Source organism: Ambystoma mexicanum, chromosome 11 (assembly GCF_040938575.1).
Source record: "Ambystoma mexicanum isolate Mex_15411 chromosome 11, UKY_AmexF1_1, whole genome shotgun sequence".
NCBI lineage: Eukaryota > Metazoa > Chordata > Amphibia > Caudata > Ambystomatidae > Ambystoma > Ambystoma mexicanum.
The window spans coordinates 363,240,656-363,255,893 of record NC_090934.1 but is presented as its reverse complement, the minus strand read 5'-3'; positions in this window follow the sequence as shown (position 1 = coordinate 363,255,893).

Below are 15,238 nucleotides of genomic sequence, written 5' to 3'. Positions count from 1 at the left end.
GAAGTGCGGATGGATTCTCCGACACGTCATCATGCGCGTGCCAGCGTATGGTCATGTGGCACTGTCCGTATGGTTCGCAGTGAAGTCAGATGTTCGTAGACGTCTACGGATGCAAAACTAGTTGAAATTGTTGCAAAAAGTGTATAGACGTTTTAAAAATGATTCTAGAAGGTGGGAAACTGAGAAGTTTTAAGGTGACAATATGTAAAATGGACAAAAAAATATTGCTATATTGGGTAAGTATGCTAATAGTAAGTTGTAGGAAAATAGCATGCACTGGTAAAAAGCCATGAAATTGAACGAAAAAACTTATGGCTAACTTGCACTAATAAAATCTTATGAAATTCAACAAAAAATCTTTGCTAAGGGGATGTTATTGTTAAGTTACAGTAATAAAAACCTATGAAATTCAATGAAAAAAGGGGACGGTATGGTTAAGGTGCAGTAATAAAAACCTATGGAATTCAATGAAAAAACGTTGTTAAGGGGACGTTATGCTTAAGTTGCACTAATAAAAAACTATGAAATTCAGTGAAAAAACTTTGTTAAGGGAATGTTATGGTTACAAGTAAAACCGAAAACCCCCTGAAAGTCACCAGTTATGGTAAGCTTTGTGAGGTATGCCTAGATTCATAGGAGTTGTGGTGTAAGTCCTTCCCTTCAATACCATAGAATGGAAGAAAAGGAAGTCTGTGACATTTGCGTCTGATCTTTGAGGATACCCTAAATTAGAAAAAAATGCTAACTATGGGGAATACATTTTCAAGAAAGATATTGTGTTTGCCCACGGGAACACACATTATCCCAATTAAAAGCGAAATCGATACATATGGAATTTTAGATGAATTCATGTTGAATCCTGTACTCTATTGTGTTAGGATATGGACCTCTCATTTACTCATCAAGTATAGAGGAGTGCTGTTAGATATTCTTGTACAGGACGATGGAACGTCTCTTCCTTGGAGCAGCCATATCAAAGCCATATTAAGATTGCTTGATCTTTTAGATCTGTGGGTGAATCCGTCCAGTATAATTAAAACTTCTAAACAGTTGGTCAAACAGATCGACTATGAAAAGATACAAGAGTGTTTAATCATTGAATGTAAAAATAGAATCTTCTTTAGCACATGCATCCCTGGTCAACAAAACGAGTTTTGGCTTTTAAGAATATTTGGATCATATCAATCCACAATTTGCTAAGGCCTGGCATGTCAGATTTAGACTAGGACCTTACCGTTGACCTTCTTGAAGCAAATCGAATATTATGCATAACAATTTTTGTATGTATTGTGTAAATACTACAGACACTCTTGAACACTTCCTATATCTATCCTCAATACATAGGAATCTTAGAAGAGCATATCTGAAATCACTCTTAAGGGAATCTGGATTTAGAACTGTTTTTGAAGCCTTCAGTTGTTGTAAATCAACTTATTATAAAGCTTTTACCCTTGCTGCAGCTGGAAATATTGAAAGGGTACGGCTCTACTGGAGAACCGTGCAAAGTGATTCTTCAGAACGAAGATTTATCAATGGCCTGCTAGCTTCATTTTAATGGGGTATAATGCTATGAATCTTGGATTGCAATGGATATATGCAGATATGTTCAGGATACTGAAGAATAGTCTGTGAATAATGTTTAACCGTGATGCCAAATTATAGAAATGTTGTACTGTATTGTGCTTTTATAGCATTAAGTTGAATAACGCTATGAATGAATGAATGAATGAATGAATGAATGAATGAACGAACGAACGAACTAATGAATGAATGAATGCTTGACTGAATGAGATGCCCTTTGGCATCATTCCTTTTAGGTGTTGGCTATTAGGAGCCACTGTGCGTGCCTCCTATAAGCCAAACCTATTACCATGGGAACAAATGCAGAAAGATGGGACTTGAGGAGGGAGACGCAGCCTGCAGATGTTGTTTGGTTTTGGTCCTCTGATGCCGCGCCCACGGCCATGCTAAAGCCTATGAACATTCCCTCCCCCTTCATGTAAAATATACGGTAACATCATGATGCCAGCATTAAAATGAAGCAGCCACCATGCCGAATGTGATAATGGCAGCACACGTCCCCTCTCCCCCACAGGTCAATTCTGAAATGCAAACCCTTTTGTCTGAGGCAGTGTGGATCTGCTCTTTCCTCATCCGTACCTGTCCGGATGCTGCTGCTGCAGACAAGCCAATGAGCAGCCAGCAGCCCTATGGAGACCAAAGGCTGCATTATTTGTGACAGGAGCAGTAACAGCCACGTCATGCTGGGAGCCTTTCAACTTAACCGGTGTGCTTGTGGTGAAAAGAGGCAAGAACACGGTAAGAGCAAGTCCTTTCTGCTGATGCTATGATGATCTGTAGAACTGCAGTTCGACCCCCAAAAGACAGATGTCCTCACCAAGAAATATACCAATGGGATACGTGCTTGGGATAAAGGGAGATCATCGGGCCATAGTACGGGAGACCTACAATTAATCTAGCAAGAAATACAACGCAATTAACTACAGGCCGCAGGGGGGGGATACCGGCAATACAGCCTAACCTGAGTTTCTTCTTTGTGGGTTGAACTTGGGCTGTCATTAATATAGCAGAGGGTAAAGTTTATACTCTTGCTTTGATTGTTAATGTTGCTACTTTTTATTGAGCTGCAAATGAAAAAAAGGGTTTAAAATAAATAAGTTCCACATGTATCAATCACGTGGATTCCATAGAACAGGCTATTTGAACAATGTTCGTTCTCAGAAGAGGGGCTCCCACACTTTTGTAAAAGTAGATTGACACTTAAATGATAGTGTTAATTCTTCTTTTAGTGCAGAAAGGTAATTAATAATGCACTAATATGCGGTTAGACTTATGTCACCCTTTCACAATCCCATTCCTTATGCCCCACCTTAGGAATCCACTACCCACCACCAACTCGCCACCCTTCACGCCTTTAAATTAGCACTTAATACCAACCTCCTAAGCCAGGAAGGAGCACTCTTAAGTCCCCAGTACATCACTCCCCTTCACGGCTACCCTGTGCCTAACCTGATTGCATTTCGAACAAACACGCGGCATACGCCCAGACTGCACACTCTTTCACAATGCACATACACCCATTACCTGTCTCGGGAGGATAGCTCAGGGGCAACGTCCTCGCCTTGGAAGCAGGACGACACTGAGCAACACAGGTTCGATCCTTTAGTCTGCGCTTAGAAACATCGGGGTATTAAGTGCGTTATAAATAACATATCACATCATGAACCCATACATTGGACATACACCCGCTTAATAATAATTTCTAACTGTAAAATACCCCATATTTAATCATTGTTTCTTGTATGTTTTGTATATTATATCTGCATGCAATCTTCTACATCTTAGTACGTTAGGTGGTTGCAGTTTACGTAAAGGGGCTGATGTTAAACATAAGACATTTTGCACCATTGAATCCACCAGTTTTGAAGGTTAATTTCTTTCTGAACATGTCTGTCTCATTTTTAAAATTAGAAACTGTCTATTATCTATCATTATCTCCCTAATACATAGCACTTCCATTTAGGTTATTCCTTCTTTTTATAGAGTTAAGTGAAATTACCTACAATCCAAGGAGGTGTTACAATCAGTAGATTTATTATATGAAACCCAATAGATTAGCCAGCTGAACATTGTATTTACGTGCCTGGAAAGTGAACCTGATCATTGCCCATGGTAAATGTCAATTGGATATTAGTATGTATGGTTTAACCTCTCTTGTTGAAAATTGGATAATTTGGCAGCTGTCCCTTTCTATATTAAAAAAAATATATCATTGTCCATAAACCTTGCCCAACAGTCAACATTTTTCCATTGCTCTATGGTAGAAGAGATCACATTTATTAAACCTTCGCAAGTTGTCATAATGTGTGGTGAGCATTTTACTCCAATGAAGCTACTATCTATTAGCTTGAACAAGGTACTATCATATATATATTTTTTAATTTGTAGATCGGGAATATTCGAATAACTGGCAAAAATGTGTGAACTTCTGCTAAATCATTATCTCCAAACATAATTTTAACAGCTTCAGTTCTGTCTTTATGATCGAAATTGGTTAAAGGCTGATGGTTTCAAATGTAATAATCCTAATATCTCAGTGATCAAGAAGTTTTTCAACTATATTAAAACAATCTGCGATATCTTTCAATAATCTTTCTTTATGGGCAATCCAGTTTCCCAAAACGTGATCCATATCAACTTCAAAACATCATGCTAAATATCAGGTATCGTCTACAAGTAAACTGGCATTTTGCGCTGCAATTGCCTGTAGTGGTAGATACACTGTTTTGTGAATTTTTGGGAGAGAATACAAAGATGTCAAGTGATATTTTCTGTATACAAGAATTTCGTGATAGGTCTCTAAAACCAATTTTCATTCAACTGCTGCTTTAAGTAGTGTTATCGTGGTAAAACAGATTTCTAAAGTAGGATCTCTTGGTAGAATTCTGTAGGCGGGAATGACACATTCTTGATTTTCTCTATCATAATGTGTGAATTACTGATTAACTATTGCCACACCTTTGCCAGCTGATTTAATGGCAATGAATTAATAATTCTTTAGTTAATTTACTCTTTTCATTACAGTGGTACACCAACAAGTTCAGTTCACCACCCATATGCAAATCTATATTTGTTTTCACAACTCCCAATTAGTGAAAGCTTAGCTAAGCTTCATTTGTGATGAAAGCTAATTTCATCATAATATTTCAAAAATTACAAGAAACACTGACAAAAACAGGCCTTGCTCCTCTGTTGCCCCTCAAATAATTCTTGTAAGTGCTGGGTTTGAGCATGAAGAGCAATCTGCTAAGTCCCAGCTCGGTTTCTAGGTTTGCACTGTGTGTACATTAATGAACAGGGGAACTGTGATACAATAGGTTAATAGCTTGTGAAATTACTTATTCTTCTATTACCAATGTGCAACCAACTAGGCACATTTTCATTAATTCAGGTTATAGATTGGGGAAATCATGTTCATTTTAAAACATTCCTATGGGAAGCAGGTATGGTTCCAGCCTAGAGGATGCATTCTATCTTTGGGAGATGTGCCCGCAGGTGAGAACAGGGAAACCAGCTACACGCGAATCCCATGGTGTAGGTAAAGCAGCGTGGGGTAAGCAACAATGGATAAGGTCCAGCAGATTCCACTTCACTGTGCACTGCCTATACTGGATGGGCTTTGGAAAACACTAAACTACTCCTACTTCAATTTTGTCTTCATTCTAATTCTACTTTTTCAAACTAAGCTAGTCTAAGAAATATAGCTATAGACCTAGCATTGCGAGTATTACAAAATATAGTCACACATCCAGTCTTCAGGTCACCTTGTTAAGGATTTTAATCAGGCACACACCTAGGTCTCGTCTAGCATTTAGTGCGCAATGAAATATATATTTGTCTGTATTAGTTCAATATTCTGAATGATATACCACTCATATCACACCCGTCTCAAAATACTGCCCAGGTCACACTGAACTAGGAATCAGGCTAGTTTGTAAAGGTAAATATTATTTCTTTATTTAATATTCAAATCACACATACTATATATATATATATATATATATATATATATATATATATATATATATATATATATATATATATGGCAGCAATCACCAGGTGGTGACAATACAATTCAAAATAAGTAAAGCACTTGAGTTCACTTATGATAATGCAGAATGTAAAACACAGGAAAAAGAACAGTTTTGGTTTGTGAAAAGATAGCGTTTAAGTTAATATTTCCCCCTGCAAAGTTCTTTAAGGTACAAATGAGCAGTCCTACACAGATATAAGTAATCAGCCGGTATTCAGGAATTAAAGATAATGTCTAGAGTTTCAATGCAATATTCCCTCCCCAAACAAGAGAAAAACGTTTTGGAATTTAAAATGACAGGTGAAAAATGGCTTTGTGACACAGTGTAGGCAAAAATGCTTAAATGTAGAAAGATTCTTAGGAAAGTAACACTAAACACGTCCTAACAAACATAAGCTACCAGCTAAACAACAGTACACATTTTAGATCAGGATGGGATTTGAGAAACCCTTTGAATGGGAAAAAGATAACTTAGAAAACTGCAAATTGGGTCAAATACTTTTCCACAATGAGATTTTTGGTTGTGGATGTAGCTAAGGGTCTTAGGTATCAGTGGGAGTTGAAATTACATTTCTATCTATAAAAGTGAAGAAGTTATGGAGGTTTTAGTGAGAGGCGTATTTGAAAAATAGGCGCGAAAATGAAAACAGAAATTCAGTTTAAAAAATGACAGATTGGTTTGATACACTATATTTATGACTATGAAAAAGAGAATACCACCCAGCATCTCTGCAGTTACGTGGCCACTGTAACACTTCACGTGGTAGATACTGTATTTCTTTCTGGGATTTACTTTAGCTACTCAAAATCGCTAATGACTTATGGTTTAATGAAAAAAATGAGAGAAATCAGCGCAAGAATGGTTCTGACAATACTAGGGTTCTGAAATTAAAGATGGGATGGGTTGAGATTGGGATAAGACAATGCAAATATACTATGGGTCACTGTTCTTCCTATTGATACTTACAGTCCCTTGTGATAAAATTGGACCGTCAAGGTTCTGGTTATTAGTTTGGGTCAGGTCCACCGGCAGCAGGACACCTCTGGCAGGATTAGATCCTCAGTGCGGTTCTGGTCAGTTTTGGACTGCACCTCAGACTGAATTTTGGATGGTCCCTTCTGGTCACTGGACATGGTAGATAGCAGGATGCAAGTTTCAGCGGGCAAGCCTTAAAGGTAGCGAGCCAGAATGAATCAGAATTAAATCCCCTCAAGTTTGTGATGTTTGAATTTGGGTCTAGCTAGAAAGAGTTCAGCAATTCTAAAGTCTGGATTCTCAAAGAAGTCTGGAGTCAGCTGCAAGGTGAAGACTTCTAGACAAAATGAAGAAGTCAGGAACAAGGCACTGCACAGGAATCTGGATGTTTTCAGGAAGTAGTGTCTTTTCAGGAAGCAGAGTGTGTCTATGAGTGGTGAAGTTCCTATATTTGTCATGCCAAGTGACATCACAAAGTTTAGCGTGTGGGCAGAATTTCAAAACACCCACCCACAGCTGTGAGTGGCCACAAACACCTGCCTTGTTCTGGTTGGTAATCGGAACAGAGCTGTCATCTTTATGATGGGATTTAGGAACTCCCACATTGATTTAAACCAAAACGTACCTTTTGCACAAATGTACATTACTAAAATTATGTCCCCTATTAAAATCTGACACATACATTGTATATTTGATGGGTTATGTTCACATTCAATCCTCATCTATGTGAGAGCTGTCTTTGTCCTTTTATAGAATTTTATCAATTTTAATCATAACAATCTGGACTAATAATTTCTAATTTAGTACAGATATGGGCGATTATCACTGGAACCAGAATATACAATCTTAGACTTGTAGTCTCAAAAGTTTTGCTACAATTAGGTTTTTTCTGTAACTTTGGTTCCTTAGTTGGTACAGGGTTCATTAATGTCTTCAAAGCAAAAGCCTTAAATTAGGTTAACATCTACCAATTTTTAGATTTATCCTCCTTCAGGTTGCACAGTTAAAGAGTTTCAAATTTAATCACAAATAAGGATTTAAACATAAAAAGTTCCAGCAGTTTTTTGTTTTTCTTTGTAACTCCCCTTCACAGGCAACAGCAGTCACAGTCCTTTGATCAGGAAGGTGTGTCCTCTTCCTGGAGAGGGAAGCTGCCCTGTAGAGATCAGTAAGCAGCTTGCCATTGTTCTTGGCTCAGCCACAGATGATTGGCTCCTTGTTGTCAATATGCGGGAACCGTTAAGGCTTTCTGTAGCAAGGGAGAGTCCATTTTGAAGTGTCAATCTTTCCCAGGCTAGCACTGTCAGGTCAGAATTAAGTATTTACTTAACTCCAATACTGGGTTTCTTTAAATTAAAGTATTTTCATTTCACACATATAAAATATAAGCACAGTTTACAAGGGATTTGATGATTTAAAAGAATTAAGCCCTTCACAAACATGCTTTAAATAGGCAAATTTTGCAATTTCTTCAGGAAAAAGAAACACATTTAAACTGGGTTTGACATCTAATTTTCTTATGCAGCTGTCAATCAGTGTGGCCCGGTTTTCTCTGAGCCACCTGGAGAATCTGTGATTTCAGCCCACTTTTCATTTCAATAGTTAACTGGGAAAAAAACGGAAATTAGCGCCAAAACAGCACTTTGAAGGTTGCAATTGATTAGGAAAACTGTATTTTAAAGGCATTTTCAGATTTTAACCCCACTTCTGGGGCCGTGCTTCATGTGACAGGTGACAGCACCCACTGACGTTCTGTTTTTACACCAACTTTGACTGCGTGTGGCAGGGAGCGCAGCCTTTTGTGATTTGTGAACCATGAGCAGTTTTGCAGATTTGGTGCGCACAGGGTTTAGCACATCCGTTTTTGGCAGTTTCCTTTTCCCCATTGGCAAAGGGGTGTAGTGGGGCGTGCACTGGCATGGGTAAAAATACCCCACAATCTGTCCATCCTGGGTGCCAGAGGTCCCCCAGAGTCTCCATCCAGGCATCTCCCTAAACATTTCTTTCCCTGGTGGCTCTTAAGAAATGGTCATGTCTCCCTTGCTTGGGACTTTTTTTAAGGGTAGACCCCTCCTTGTTCTGTCAGAGGCTGGGCCTATAGCTCTTCTTAAGGATGTGACCCTTTGTCAAAGGTTGCACATGGATTTTCTCTGCTGCAATTCATCTGTCTGGGAGTGAGAGTCTCTGCCAGTCTCTTCCTAGAATGCACCCTCCACAATCAGCACACACCCTGCTCCCTTTCCAAAACAAATCCTCCCAGTCATCACCCTCCCCTGGGCTGGGCCACGACACCCAGTTCATAAGCCATATGACATGATGGCATTTTAAACTCATGCCCAGGGCACATAATAATAAAATCCATGAGTTCAGAGACATGATAAGCAGTTAAAACTCGCAATACAAAAAAGGCTGAAGCATTTTGAACTATCGTTGTAAAGTTACATACACATCTTAATAACTGAAAGAAGACACCACAAGCCATTTTCTTGATGAAGAAGTTCTCCCCACAATTTCTGAGTGTAAATGAGATCAATTGGAGAAGTACTTTGCAAAGAAGCAATACAAACAATCTTCTCTCTCAAACACCATTAAATGCTTACTTCGGGGGAGTTTATAGCTTAATTTTACACAACTTTTCAGCACTTCCTGCTAGACACTGTGGTCCAATCACAAAATGTTAGAAGAGGCAGTTACACCTACAATGGACGAAACTTTGATATCTCTAATTCTGAAGTCCAGCAAGGTTTCTCCATTGTGTTACTCTGACATGGCAATACTTTTGCTAAAAACAAAGACTAAGGACATTGTTAAGGTTTATGCCAACAGGACTATGCCACTGTTACCTCAGCTAGTTGGTGAGGACCTCACAAGATTCATCACAAATAGTCCGGTATCAGAAATTACCCTGTCATGATTTTAGCCTCCGGAACAGTTGCAAGAGGAAGACCCTAATTTCTGCACATTTAAAAGAACATCCCATTTGTGAATTTGGGGTGCACTTTTAAATGTGCAGAAATGCCCCCTGATTTGTACACATGCACAAAGGGGGTAACAAGGGCATCTAACTGAGTGCATCTAAGATGTGCTTCTTCAGATGTCCTTTGTGGATTGGGCTACGCATCTCATCACTTGCACCCTAAACAATATTCGAGAATCTGCCCCTTCATGTTTTCCAGCCTGTGCCCATAGTCATTTTGAAACCAGTGCTTGAATCTTTATAAAGAAGTGCAATGTGCTTATGGTGCAAATAAACACCGAAAGTAGCTAAGAATATTGTTCATTTGAAATTCAACCAATCTTTTTGTCTGAATTGAGACCCTCATTGGTAGTTTCTTTTGATCTTATTTCACTGCGGTGTGTTGTGATCGGTTCTGTACTCACCATCACACTATACAGCATGCATTTCACACTTTTCTCAGAGGATGTGAGGGCTTACCCCCAAACGGCCACACCAGAAAAAATACAACCCGCTAGGGAAAAAGGCGCAAGGAACTCTTGCAAGGAAAACATGTTTTTATTTCTTCTAAATAGGTGCGTCAGCAAATAACTCTGCTGCCATGGAACGTTCTGGGGAAAAAGGGTTCAAGTAGAACCATAAAAGGGGACACAGTGTCAAAAATTGCATCATTTGTATACAGTGCAAACCTGTGATGCTGGTTGGTGTGACCCTATACATGGTCGGCCTACTCCATAGGGGATGGCAGGCCATTGGTCCCATCCCCATCCATCCGTCTTCCACCATGTTGAGTCTGCTGGGCTCGTCTCCAGGGAACCAAGGCCAAAAGAGCAATTAGCTACATTTATGAACCATACTATTCTTTCATTCTACAGTGCACCTGGCATGCTCAAAGGCTGGCACAGGGGGAGTATCGAGGTCACACTAACCCACACATCCTTCACTCATCCCAATCATGTTTCTCGGCTTCAAGGAATCCACCCTCGCTTTTGAAATATAATGTATTCCTCCCTGTACCTTGCATTACTAATCATGTCAGTATGAAATAAAGGTGGAACAACCATGCTTTGAGATCTTTTATGGTGGATTGGTTAATGGTCAGTGGTCTGAGGTCAACTGGTATCTTGGAATTCTGGGGTTTTGGAACTAGGGCAGCTGTAGGGGCTATAACTCGTAGTGGGCTAGCGGTTTATAGTAACTATTTTGAATGTAATTTTTTCGAATGCCCTTTCCTCGAATCAATTTTGCCAAAAAAACATTTTCAAAACCCAAAAAAAATAATATGAAACAGAAACTAATACATTCGAGAAAAAAACATTTTGACAAAATGTTTTCGAGATAATTGCATTTCGAAAAAATGCATTCAAAAATATGACCAGATACCAGACTAGCTGCTTTATATGTTAATGTTAAGGGTATTTGTACCATGCACTGTGTGCTGTTGTGCCGAGTTGTGTGTTGTTTGTCTGTTGTTGCAATGTGCTGAAGTATGTGTGGATTGCTGTGCACAGAAGTGGTTGTGTGAGTTTTTGTATGGGAAGTGTGTGAGAAAAGTTGAGGTTTTAGAGTTGGGTAAGCAGTTTTTTTACCTCTTTAGCTTTGCGTTTCTGGCTCAACATCTATGATCATCCTGTGTGTTTGGTGTTGTGTTTTGTCCGTCTAGTTGGCAAGCACGTTTAGGAGTGGCAGTTTTCCTCAATGTTACTCTTGGTGGTATGTGCATCTGGGTGATGCAGGTGTGTTCCGCCACCCTTGTCAGAGATGTTTGGTTTAGAGGGCTCTGATCTCTCCTTACCCGTCTGGGGTGGGTTCCTTACTTACCTAGGTTTCCTCTGTGGACTAGTTGTATGCAGACATGGTTGGTTGGGGCTTCCTCCCACCACCCTCCTGTTAGGGAAGATTAAGTTAGGTGTCATGGCCATTTCAGGGGACAAGACTCTTGCACACTGGCAGCCATTTATAGTAGGCATACAATACCATTTAGCAATGATCCCTGGCAATATGGTGAGTACCTAGGTATTTAATAGCAACCCATGCCAATGGTCTTTGCAGAGTACTTAAGCAATGGATGCCAATACGTAGTGATGGGGTGAGTACCTGGTCATTTGGGGTCAATCTCTGGTGGTCCTATGAGTACCAGAACATTTTATGGCAATACATATGTTGTGACTGGCTATGCAATTGATGGCATTTCATAACAATGGTGGGTGTACGTGGGCATGCAATAGTGGTACCTAGCCTTGGTGTATGTACCTGGACATTTAATGGCCATCCCTATTGATGAAGCAAATACTTGTACATATGATGTCAAAACCTACTACAAACGTGTGCGTACCTGGGCAGAGGATGGCAATACCAAACAATGCTATTATAGTACCTATTCCTAGCCAAAACGATTGTCTTTGCTAGTGCTTGTTTACCCTTACTGTTCCTCATGAACATTTAAAAAAAATACTCAAAAAGGTGTTTTGATCTGTTTGTCAAAACTACATCTGCTCAGTTTTCCCCCTACTTCTGTTACCTGTATGTTTCTACTCACATTCTCCCACTCTGCTCATTTTCCCAATATCTGCTCATCTTCCTCGAGGGATGTCTTCTTGTTTCTGTTCCATTAACCTTAGCAGTTCTGAACATTATAATGTCCTTCCACTTCCTCTTGAAATTTCCAGCACTCACTCGCATTATTTTGTTTGGTTTTGGCGCATATGTTGGCTCTATTTTCGTTCCCCATAGCTGCTCCAAATATTTCCTTTGCTCTCACTATTTCTTTTTCATGTCCGGAGTATTTTGTTTAGAGTGGTAACTGCACTTTAGTAAAGTTGCTATAGTATTATAATATTTATAACCCGTGTTCTGAAACAGAAGTGCAGGGGTGCATGTTAAAGTTTAATCTGTGGCCAGATGGACTTGTTTGTATCATGGAAATCATTGATTTGGACCCTGTGTTTTACCTACTTGCTTAGGTTGTGATCTAAACTCATTTTAATGTATATATCTGTTTAGTGGTCATACCTGTGTGTAACTTACCTGCACTTACCAGAGACCCCTTGTCTGCGCTCAAAACCTGCACTTGCCACCTTGCTGGCTGCACCACCTTTTGTGTTGTTGTATCCCGTGCTCTGCACTTTCCTTCTCTCCCCTCTCCCTTGCACTTTCCCCCTTCCTTCGCCCCTGCACTTGCGCGTTCTCAATGTCACTGGGCCGTGAAAGATAGTTGTTCCTCTCCCTAGCCTCGCCGCGCTCTGTAACACTTGTGTATGAGCTTGATTCAAATAAATTATCATATCATAACTACTATGCATGATAAAACCAATTTGCTTGGTTGAGTCACAGACAAGTACATGGATAACACATGTGCAACCTACATGTGCATGCACAGCCCATATGTTTTTTGATCCGTCCATGGATTACACATGTGCAAATGCACACAAATAGTGCAGTACCACTAACCAAATTCATTCGGACATGCTCTTTGATACCTATAATGCGTGTGCAGATGTAAACAGATAAGACTACTAACCGAATGTACATGGATATGCTCGTGGCCATTGTTAAGGCTTGCATGAATACACATTCATAGGAACACTAACCAGATGTATTCAGACATGCTCAAGGATGCAGATAATGTGTGCGTAAATACATACATATATATAACCACCAACTGTTTCTGTTTTGCACATGCCCACGGATATGGATAACTCTTGAGCAAACACACAAACAAGCAAACAAGAGAGAATGTATATTTTTTTAAGGAATTAAGGTTGGTCTCTCTCTCTATATATATGCATATATATGTATATACATGAATTAAAGTCTATCAGTCTTGGAGATAGCTACGTTTCAAAAGTCCCTTACACTACACAGTCAACCTTAATTCACACTCCGACACATCCTTGAAGTTTGAGGTTGCAAAAGTACCTGGAAGGTCGTTCTCATAGAGGACATGCTGAGCGGGCTTCTGCAGCAGCGGTTGGACCGTATGATAAGTGTTAGAGGAGCAGTGAGGCTAATGGATAGACTTTAGGTCAGGTAGCCAGGGAGGTGGGGTCCCTTGGAGAATTTGTCACCTGCAATGGTGAGTTTGACCCAGACCTTGCAGGAGAAGGAAAGTCAATGAGACTCTCCTCCTGAGATCACGGGCAGTCTGGTCCATTTTTTATTTTTAGCAAAATGTCAAGCCATGGATTACAAATGGCGGCGACAGGATTTAACATTATTTATTTGTGGAAATGTTTGAACAAAAGATAGCTGAACAAATCATAGCAAGACAGCATGCGCAGGGCCTGCACTTCTGCTGCCTGAGGGCATTCTTTAAGGGCACACTTAAAGGACAGCAACATCACTCCACTCCTGTGGCGTAAAAGATGCACCGAATGGGGCAGCCATTTCTGTTCTGTTGACATGTTTTGGTAAGTTTTATTTCTGCTAAAATTCTGCTCTGTAGATGACTATATTGATGACATTGGCAGCTGAGAGAAGAGTAGCAGTGCCAGGTTGAGATTCTCAAAATAAAAAACTTAGTTTATTTAGATTATTAAATAATCATAAAACTGGGAGAGTACCTGTGTAAATTAATGGAAGAGTACTTGTATCACATTGATGACACAATAAAGCGTTCTCTGTTTATGAAGATGAGATGAGGTAATGTACTTCTTGCAGAGGTTTAAAGCCAGGCGGGATTGTAAAAATTCACCAATGTGTGCTTTTTGTGGTATTGAATTTGAATCTCTACGGCATTTTCTTTTTGTGTGCCCCCTTTATGCTGAAGTCAGGGGAAGACATTTGAAAACATGCTTAACAAATAGAGGTCATTCGAACGCTGACTGCGGCGGGAAACTGATCTAATGCCGCAAGCACGTGGATGTAATTTCAGCAGTCTCATCCTGCTTTAGAGGTGCTTGGAGAAGAATCGAAATCGACATAAACACTGTTTTATACATGGAGATCTGCTATATGATAAGAGCGGTGCCACTATGTGTATTGACTCATGTTTTACTGCAAATATGGCATCTTCTTGATTGGAAATGAGTGTTACTGTTAATTATCATGCTCACCCACTCATGCACAATTATCATGCGCACACCCTCATGCACAATTATCATGCGAACACCCTCATGCATAATTTTCATGCTCACAATCTCATGCACAATTTTCATGCTCACACCCTCATGCATAATTATCATTTACACACCCTCATGCACAATTATCATGCAAAAGCCCTCATGAATAATTATCATGCTCACACGCTCGTGCATTTTATCAATGCGATTTTATTTCTGTATGTATATATCTGGTATGGCATTTTTGCCGAAATATAGTTTAGATAACCACTGTGTAATCATAAAACCATCGAATATACAAATAGAATACGAGCCAAAAGCATCCCGACAGAACGAATGAAGAGCAGATCAAATGTATCCTTCTTATGCCTTAAATAATATTGTATTATTTATTATATAACACATGAGCCTGTGCGTGCAAAGGGCGAATTACTGGTGTGTAATCACTGCTGTTTCACTGTAGCTGCGAGCGGGAGAGGAGACAGCTGCAGCGCGGCCCGACGTGAGACCTGAGACTTGGCTCTGCCCCCTTTTTTTTTCTTGGCTCCCCCTAAACCCGGAAGTGCGAGGATAAAGGGAGACCCCAGAAACCCTTGCGGCGCTAAGCCCGTTACTGCAAAGGGCAAATTACT